Genomic DNA, 9518 nt, shown 5'->3' on the forward strand with positions numbered 1-9518 from the left:
TTCCCCCTCCATTTTTTTGTTTTTTTTATTATTAAAAGTTGGAGAGAATTTTTTTATTATTAAAAGTTGGAGAAAACTTTTTTTGATGGGAGGAATCTGTAAATACAGTATATGAGAGCTTCAACTTTCTTGGTACCAAGGGTGTGTCTGTATATATGCCACACACTGTACTATGAACTGCTTTTTTTTCTATCAGTACAGTGAGCAGTTTATGTTTTTGCATGGAACACTTCTGCGCTGGCTTGTTTGTGGTTCTGGGCGTTCTTCCTAAAGCTGCCATTCTGCACTGGCTTTGGTTAAAAGAAACCCCCGAAAACCTCACTGTGAAGACACACCTTAACTGGCTCCTTTTTGACTGTGCCATCTGAAACTCATGAAAGGTGGCACATCCAGGTTAAAGTGATAGTTCACCCAAAAAGGAAAATTCTCTCATTATTTACTCACCCTCATGCCTTCCCAGATGTGTATGACTTACTATCTTCTGCTGAACACAAACAACAATTTTTATAAGAATATTGCAGCTCTGTAGGTCAAAAATGCATATAAAGGCAGTTTAAAAGTAATCCATAAGACTCCAGTGGTTAAATACATATCTTCAGAAGCAATATGATAGGTGTGGCTGAAGAAAGAAAGTCATACACATCTGGGATGGCATGAGGGTGAGTAAATGATGAGAGAATGTTCATTTTTGGGTGAACTATCCCTTTAAACCTTGGCTTTGTTTGTGTGGTTAAAAATAAGTGTAATAAAGTCTTTACAAACCAATGAAATAAAATAAAATCGAATGAAACACATTTTTTATTGATAATTATTTACATATGTTGATATTCTGACATCTTGACAGGTTAGTGGCACATGAAACAACTTTAAATATACGGTTTAACATTTACTGTATATACTGTATATAAATAACATTTACTGTAAATAGAAAAAGGAGAAACATTTTAAGCATTGAAAATCAAAGAGATTTCCTTTGCTGACATACACCTCTTTTTTAAACAGTGTAGCAGTAGGAAACTTCAGCAGAGTTGGCATCAGGTTTCAGTACACAAGTCATCAGGAAGTGGTTTGCTTTGCCACACAACCTGACTTTACACAGAGCACAGTAAAGCTTTATCTGCATATCAGACTCTATAGAAACATGCTAATTATCTTTCAAAATGTATACACTATAAAATGTAAATCTTATGATTGTTTAATATTGCCAATCCTAATTTAAATGTGTATTCTTTTCTCTTTTATTCGATGTTTAAATACTTTCTCCTATCCCAGCTTAAGCCTAGTGTACACGGCACAACTTGCAGTCGGCACCCTGCGACTCACAGTCTTGCAATCCGTCATGCTAGTGCACACAATACATGATGATCGCAGACTGGGTGTATCAACTACATGACCATTCGTCCCCAACTGAGACCGTGTGTACACACTGGTATAAATGCATGTTTTGGGTGATCCGATCACAAGTGTAAAAGCGAGACACATCACCATTACACCTGGTCGTCTTTTTTGACCACTTGTGTTCGGATTTCGAGGAAAGAGTCTAGGATTTCATGAGGACATACATCAATCATTATGTCTGTGTTTTATTAAATGATAATAAAGTGCAAAAAAGTAAAAGAAGAGAAAGCGCTAAAAACCAGCACACATTTCTATGCAAACATGATGTTTAGAGCAGAATTCTGAGTTTTTAGTGCAGTACATGTAACTGAGGTTCTAATGTGGATGCTTCTCATATCTGTGTACCTATTGTGCATGTTCATGCATTCGCTTTTTTACCTTTTCAGATTGTACCCTTATCTACCTTTAAATAATGGAATTCATTCACAAATTGCGCAGTTTATTCTTCATAATATGTCAACAAACATGAAAGAATGATCACACACATGCAAACATGATCTCAAGAAAATCTGGTGACTGTGGCGACATTTCTGCAAAATGATATTACCGTGACAGTTCCGAAGTGAAATATTCACTGAGTGGCACTAAAAGCAAGTTAAATGTTCTCCCAAAAGATTAATGCTGTATTGAGTTTTAAATCAACAATACCTACCTCCCTACCCTAAACCTTAAAACTTAAACCTATCCGATAGTGTCATAAAAAGCAAATGTGACATGAAAAACGCAATTACTGAAGCAACCATGTTACTTTGTGAGTTTTGGCTCATATGCCCGACTACCTCGGTCCTTTGCTTTGCAAGTGCAATGCTCTATATGAGCTACCGCACAATTTGATTGCACACTTGAAGCTTATAAATATAGTTTGTAATGTAATTCAAACATTAAAATGTATTGCTTTACAAGTCTTGCACTATAGTAATAGTCTTATGCCTGATTCACACATACTCCGTGAGCAGCGCATGAGCAATGCGGCCGCGTTGGACTTTCACAGTGGGCGAGTTGGGCTTTCTCTTCTGCGAGACAGAGCTGTGGCTGTGCGGAGAAAAAAGTTATCTCTAGGTTCCTACAGCAAATATTTTCTTCTATAGGGACATAAATCATAATGTTTTGAAAGAGTGTATTTGATGATCCCACAATCAGACTGGTATCATCCATAGTTGTGGCCTTACAAATCTAAATGAGGTCAATTGTTGCTTCCACGACAACGGTGGGCAGTAACTTGCACTTGTTTATCAGTGTACTTGGTCATGATTGGTTAATGTTGTAAAGCCTTTATACAACTATACAGTATATAGTACATAATCCTGCAGATTATTTATTTATTCTTTCCTTTATTTAGTTATTTTGGGTTTGTTTGTATGCAGACCTATAAATTGTAGTTTACTGTCGGTTCAGTTTAAATATTTTTCATTTGCTTTTGTGTCTTTTCTATAATCTCCTGTTTTTTTTTTTTTTTTTTTTTTTTTTACTGCACCCAGAGCCGCTCAGTTCAAAAACTAGCTGCATGGCAAAAAATAGGTTCAACGCCGAAACTATCCGCTCACTTCCGCGTCTGGGATGACACACCTTGTGGCCCTTAGGGTTAGGTAAATCTTCTGTGATTTGTACAACGAGCCATGTAAAATCATTTTGCAAAAATGTAGGAATAGTAACATTATTCTTTGAGACCAGGTTGGGTTTGATTAGTATTTAGGTTGATTTTCATAGGTTTAAATTTACATGCATTTACAACTGGTCTCAGTTAAACATTCTATTGAGATTAGATACTTGAAGAGTGTCCTTTTATCTAACCATCTCAAATTGTGAGGCATTTGGAATATAGGTTTACTTTCTGTTACAGTTTTGTCTAAGCATATAGTTTACCCAGTTCCAAATAATATTACTGTATGTACTGTCATTCTCCATGTGTGTGTGAGTGAGTAAGGGTCTGTGTGTCAGTAGCAGTAGGGAGGTCAGAGGTTAGCAGTGTTTGTGTTTCATTGTCAGTGAAGTGTGCTGGGGGCTGAGATTTATGATCTCTGTGTAGGGAGACTGCAGAGTGGAGGATAATGAAGACAGATCAGACCGCTATCTCTCTCGCTCACTCTTTAAGTCTCTCTCTCCCTTTTCCCTATTTCTCCCACACTGAATTTGTACTGCCTCTTTGTCACTCATTCTCACTTTCACCTGTTTCACTCTTACAATTTCCTCTCATTTTGTGTTTATACAGAACATGTGAAATAATGTGTCTCTCTCTCTCTCTGTTTCCCCCTCCTCATTTGCCCCCTAATGGTTTCTTCATCACAACACTATCATTTGTCACTCTTTGCTATGACATCATAACTCATTCTAAGGGCCTCTGACATCATCCATTTTTTCTTGCTTTGCTTTTTTTATCCATCCTCCTTAGATCTTTCATCCGTGACCTGCTTTTTCCCTGTGTTAATTGTCATGAGTGCAAATAAATGTATGAATAATATGTCCACTAAGCATACATTTATTTGTGCCAAGGACTAGTGGGCCTGGATGGAAAAGGAGGAAAAAAGAAGAAAAAAAAAGAAAGAAAAGGGGAGGGGAGAGAGAGTGTGGCGCTGGTGGCCACGGCAGGTTTTAATCAGGAACAAGATGCCTGTAATGAGATCACTATTTCCTTGCATTCAGATTGATGTCATGTGAAGTTTTGTGCTGCAATGAGACATGCAGAGAGTGCAAGGCGGGCATGTGCATACACACACCCTGCACACATATAAGCAAAACACATTCAGAAATGCATTCAATCAAAGCACGCACACTAACATACAGGATGAACTTAAAGGGATAGTTCACCCAAAAATGAAACTTCTGTCATCATTTACTCACAATCATGTTGTTACCAACCCATAGGAATCTCTTCCATGCATCACAAAAGCAGATCACAATTCACTTTCATTGCATATTTTTGTCCATACGATGAAAGGAAATGCTGACTGAGGCTGTCAGTGTCTCCTTTAAGGATATACACAAACTCATGCATGACACATCAAGACACATACTGTACATAAACATACAGTTGAAGTCAGAAGTTTACATACACCTTAGCCAAATATATTTAAACTCTGTTTTTCACAATTCCTGACATTTAATCGTAGAAAAAATTCCCTGTCTTAGGTCATTTAGGATCACTACTTGTGAAATGTGAAATTTCAGAATAGTAGAGAGAATTATTTATTTCAGCTTTTATTTCTTTCATCACATTCCCAGTGGGTCAGAAGTTTACATACACTTTGTTAGTATTTGGTAGCATTGCCTTTAAATTGTTTAACTTGGGTGAAACGTTTTGGGTAGCCTTCCACAAGCTTCTCACACTAAGTTGCTGGAATTTTGGCCCATTCCTCCAGACAGAACTGGTGTAACTGAGTCAGGTTTGTAGGTCTCCTTGCTCACACACGCTTTTTCAGTTCTGCCCACAAATGTTCTATCGGGTTGAGGTCAAGGCTTTGTGATGGCCACTCCAGTACCTTGACTTTGTTGTCCTTAAGCCATTTTGCCACAACTTTGGAGGTATGCTTGGGGTAATTGTTCATTTGGAAGACCCATTTGCGACCGAGTTTTAACTTCCTGGCTGATGTCGTGAGATTTTGCTTCAATATGTCCACATAATATTCCTTCCTCATGATGCTATCTATTTTGTGAAGTGCACCAGTCCCTCCTGCAGCAAAGTACCCCCACAACATGATGCTGCCACCCCCATGGTTCACGGTTGGAATGGTGATCTTCAGCTTGCAAGCCTCACCCTTTTTCCTGCTAACATAACGATGGTCATTATGGCCAAACAGTTAAATTTTTGTTTCATCAGACCAGAGGACATTTCTTCAAAAAGATCTTTGTCCCCATGTGCACATGCAAACTGTAGTCTGGCTTTTTTATGGCAGTTTTGGAGCAGTGGCTTCTTCCTTGCTGAGCAGCCTTTCAGTTATTTCGATATAGGACTCGTTTTTACTGTGGCTATACAGTTGTGCTCAAAAGTTTGCATACCCTGGCAGAAATTGTGAAATTTTGGCATTGATCATGCAAAAAAACTTGTCTTTTATTTAAGGATAGTGATCATATGAAGCCACTTATTATCACATAGTTGTTTGGCTCCTTTTTAAATCATAATGGTAACAGAAATCACCCAAATGGCCCTGATCAAAAGTTTACATACCCTTGAATGTTTGGCCTTGTTACAGACACACAAGGTGACACATACAGGTTTAAATGGCAATTAAAGGTTAATTTCCCACACCTGTGGCTTTTTAAATTGCAATTAGTGTCTGTGTATAAATAGTCAATGAGGTTGTTTCAAGGAGCACAATACAACGATACTTGAACAAAAATGAGCTGCATGGTCGAGTTGCCAGAAAGAAGCCTTTACTGCGCCAATGCCACAAAAAAGCCTGGTTACAATATGCCCGACAACACCTTGACATACCTCACAGCTTCTGGCACACTGTAATTTGGAGTGATGAGAACAAAATAGAGCTTTATGGTCACAACCATAAGCGCTATGTTTGGAGAGGGGTCAACAAGGCCTATAGTGAAAAGAATACCATCTCCACTGTGAAGCATGGTGGTGGCTCACTGATGTTTTGGGGGTGTGTGAGCTCTAAAGGCATGGGGAATCTTGTGAAAATTGATGGCAAGATGACTGCAGCATGTTATCAGAAAATATTGGCAGACAATTTGCATTTTTCTGCACGAAAGCTGCGCATGGGACGCTCTTGGACTTTCCAGCACGACAATGACCCTAAGCACAAGGCCAAGTTGACCCTCCAGTGGTTACAGCAGAAAAAGGTGAAGGTTCTGGAGTGGCCATCACAGTCTTCTGACCTTAATATCATTGAGCCACTCTTTGGTCGTCTCATGCAAGACGACCAAAGACTTTGCATGACCTGGAGGCATTTTGCCAAGACGAATGGTCAGCTATACCACCTGCAAGAATTTGGGGCCTCATAGACAACTATTACAAAAGACTGCATGCTGTCATTGATGCTAAAGGAGACAATACACAGTATTAAGAACTAAGGGTATGCAGACTTTTGAACAGGGCACATTTAATTTTTTTTCTTTGTTGCCATGTTTTGTTTTATGATTGTGCCTTTCTGTTATAACCTGCAGTTGAATATGAATCCCATAAGAAATAAAAGAAATGTATTTTCTTTAAAAATGGTACATATATTACCAATTCTCCAAGGGTATGCAAACTTTTGAGCACAACTGTAGATACTTGTCTACCTGTTTCCTCCAGCATCTTCACAAGGTCCTTTGCTGTTGTTCTGGGATTGATTTGCACTTTTTGCACCAAACTACATTCATTTCTAGGAGAAAGAATGCATCTCCTTCCTGAGCGGTATGTACGTACTCTACCCAGACTAAATTATTGCTCCAAGAAGACAGGTTATGGGATGCCATACAGTGCAGGGTCTTTTCCAGTTCCTGATTAGTCCGCTCCGCTTGCCCATTAGTCTGGGGATGGAACCCAAAGGACAAACTCACTGTAGCCCCCAGCTGTCAACAGAATTCTGCCCAAAAACGTGACACAAACTGGGGGAATCTGTCAGAAACCACATCGACATTCTCCTTACGTGACATAGGGGTTCTCTTGACATGGATAGGCTCAGTTTCGGGGTGTGATTCTGGTGACCTGAGCGAAGTAGTGGGCTGGAGGGAATGGTCAGCCACCCAAGGAGGTGGAGAGCGGTGTCAACAGTGGTTATGGTGTAGGGCCAGACGTTGATCGTCTCGGATTGCCAGGTCCACCAAGTTGTTGAAACGTGAGGGCAGATCCAAAGGATAGATCTCGTCCTGGACATTGTCGGAAAGCCCACTCAAAAAGTGGTTCCACAAGGCATGGTTATTCCACTTGCAGGAAGCAGCCAGGGTGCGAAACTCGATCGCATAATCTGCGACTCGTCGATCTCCTTGGGACAGTCTGGATAAGACCCTCCCCACCTCCCGACCGTGAGCCGCGCGGTCAAACACTCGGCTTAGTTCAGAGGAAAAGTCTTCAAAAGTAGCGCAACACGGATGTCTGTTGTCCCACATGGCAGTCCCCCATTCACCGGCCCTTCCAGAGAGGAGCATGATCACACACGCAACCTTCATCATCTCCGAGGCAAATGTAGAGCACTGTAGAGTGAAAAACAGAGAACATTGTGACAGAAAGGTGCTACAGGATCCTCACCTGAGTAAGGAGCTGGAGGAAGGATGCGAGCCTCTGGTCGCCAAGGGGCATGGAGAACTGCCGAAACTGATGAGGGTGTTTCTTGAGAGGGACCAGCATTGGGAGATGGGCGGAGTTGTTGGGCCACCGCGGTGAGTTCAGCGAGCTACGATGCCATTATCTCCAATAACCAGTTAGATGCGGAGATTTGATCCTGTTAGTGCCCCAGAAGAGCTCCCTGCAGAGAGAGGGTGGAGCGATTCCTCCGCTGGGTCCATATGAGGCTAGATTATTCTGTCAGAGCGAGAGCGAGACAAAGGGACCCAAAAGCAGAGGAACAGTTCAAAGGATTTATTCACAATAAATGTCAACATAAACTGTGCTGGAGATGTATAAGAATCCCAGCAACGGCTGCAGTAGTGGGGGAAGAAGTACGATTCCATGCGCGTTGTGGCCGCGCAGAGAGCAGATAGGAAGAGTGTGTTCGTAGACAGGTGTATGTGTTGTGGAAGTCAGGAGCAGATCCATAGGAAGTGTCCGTTGAAGCGTAGTGAGGTGCAGAGAACAAAGCCCAGACGATTAGGAGGCAGTCGTAATCCCGACACGCAGGCAGAGACAAGGAATCCTCCATTGGTGATTTGTGGGCGGCGAGAACTGGCGTACAGCAATCTGGAAGGTAACCACACTCCCGACACGCGGGCAGAGACAGGCAACCAAACAGATACACGAAACAGCACCAACTAGACAAAGAGAGCAAGGTTAGTTGCTTGACATCACACAATAATCTAGCAAAGACAGTGAGAACACACAGGGATTAAGTAGGGAGTGAATTAGAGTAGAACAGGTGTAGCTAGCATGCTAATCAGTAGCAGGATCAGCGTTTCCCTGGGAACAATCAATGTTCCATGGAAACACTGATCATGCATGCCGGCTTCGCTTGCAAGACATGAGGAAGAGAGAATAACAAAACAAACAGAATAAACCAGCAAACTCACCGGAGCCGTGACAACATCACTGTACTCTCCTTTCCATCAATAGCTGCTGTGTGGTGAGCATACTGGAGCACTATGGCTGCTCCATCATCCAGGTGGATGCTGCATACTGGTGGTGGTTGAGGAGTTTTCCCCTCTACTATGTAAAGCGCTTTAAGTGCCTTGAAAAGCACTATATAAATGTAAGGAAATATTATTATTATTATTATTATTATTATTATTATTATATGCACTGATTACACTCTGTTTTTGTCATTTATGGTGACACTGATTCTACTGCAAAAGATTGGTGTTTGAAAGAGGGTTAATGCGGAAAAATACAGACAAAAGAATGATGATAGGCATACCTTACTATGGGCAGATGTGTGAATGGCTTTCACTGACAGACAGCACGAGTGAAGCAGCATACAAAACAAAAGACTGAATGGAAATTTGAGAGTATTTGAGTAGATTTGATTCCTTTTGTAGAATAATTAAACAAAACAAAAAAAAAATGCATGACATGTTCTTGGAAAATGTCTCTGTGCGAACATTCGTACAGATGTAGGTAAATTGCACCAGCTCACTAATAACTGCACGCCAGTGTGTTCATGTTCACTGATCTTCATCAATATCATGTGGTCAGTGGCGAATGATCAGACTCCAGTTTTTGCCATCTCACTTGACACCGAAAAAAGCATTTGATATGGTAGAATGGGATTATCTTTTTAAGGTTTTTCAATGTATGGGTTTGGGAGTACGTTTATTGGATGGATTAAGTTGCTTTATAGACACCCGGTAGCGGCAGTACAAACAAATTGATTATTTTCAGATTATTTTTCTCTGGATGGGGGCACCCGGCAGGGCTACCATTATTGTTCTGTCTTGCCCTAGAACCATTAGCTGCCGCGATAAGAAAGGAAGATGATTTTCCAGGGGTGGTGGCGGGAGGGATGCTTTACACAGATGATATTTTATTATTAATCTCG

Source organism: Myxocyprinus asiaticus, chromosome 29 (genome assembly GCF_019703515.2).
Source record: "Myxocyprinus asiaticus isolate MX2 ecotype Aquarium Trade chromosome 29, UBuf_Myxa_2, whole genome shotgun sequence".
NCBI classification, from domain to species: Eukaryota; Metazoa; Chordata; class Actinopteri; order Cypriniformes; family Catostomidae; genus Myxocyprinus; species Myxocyprinus asiaticus.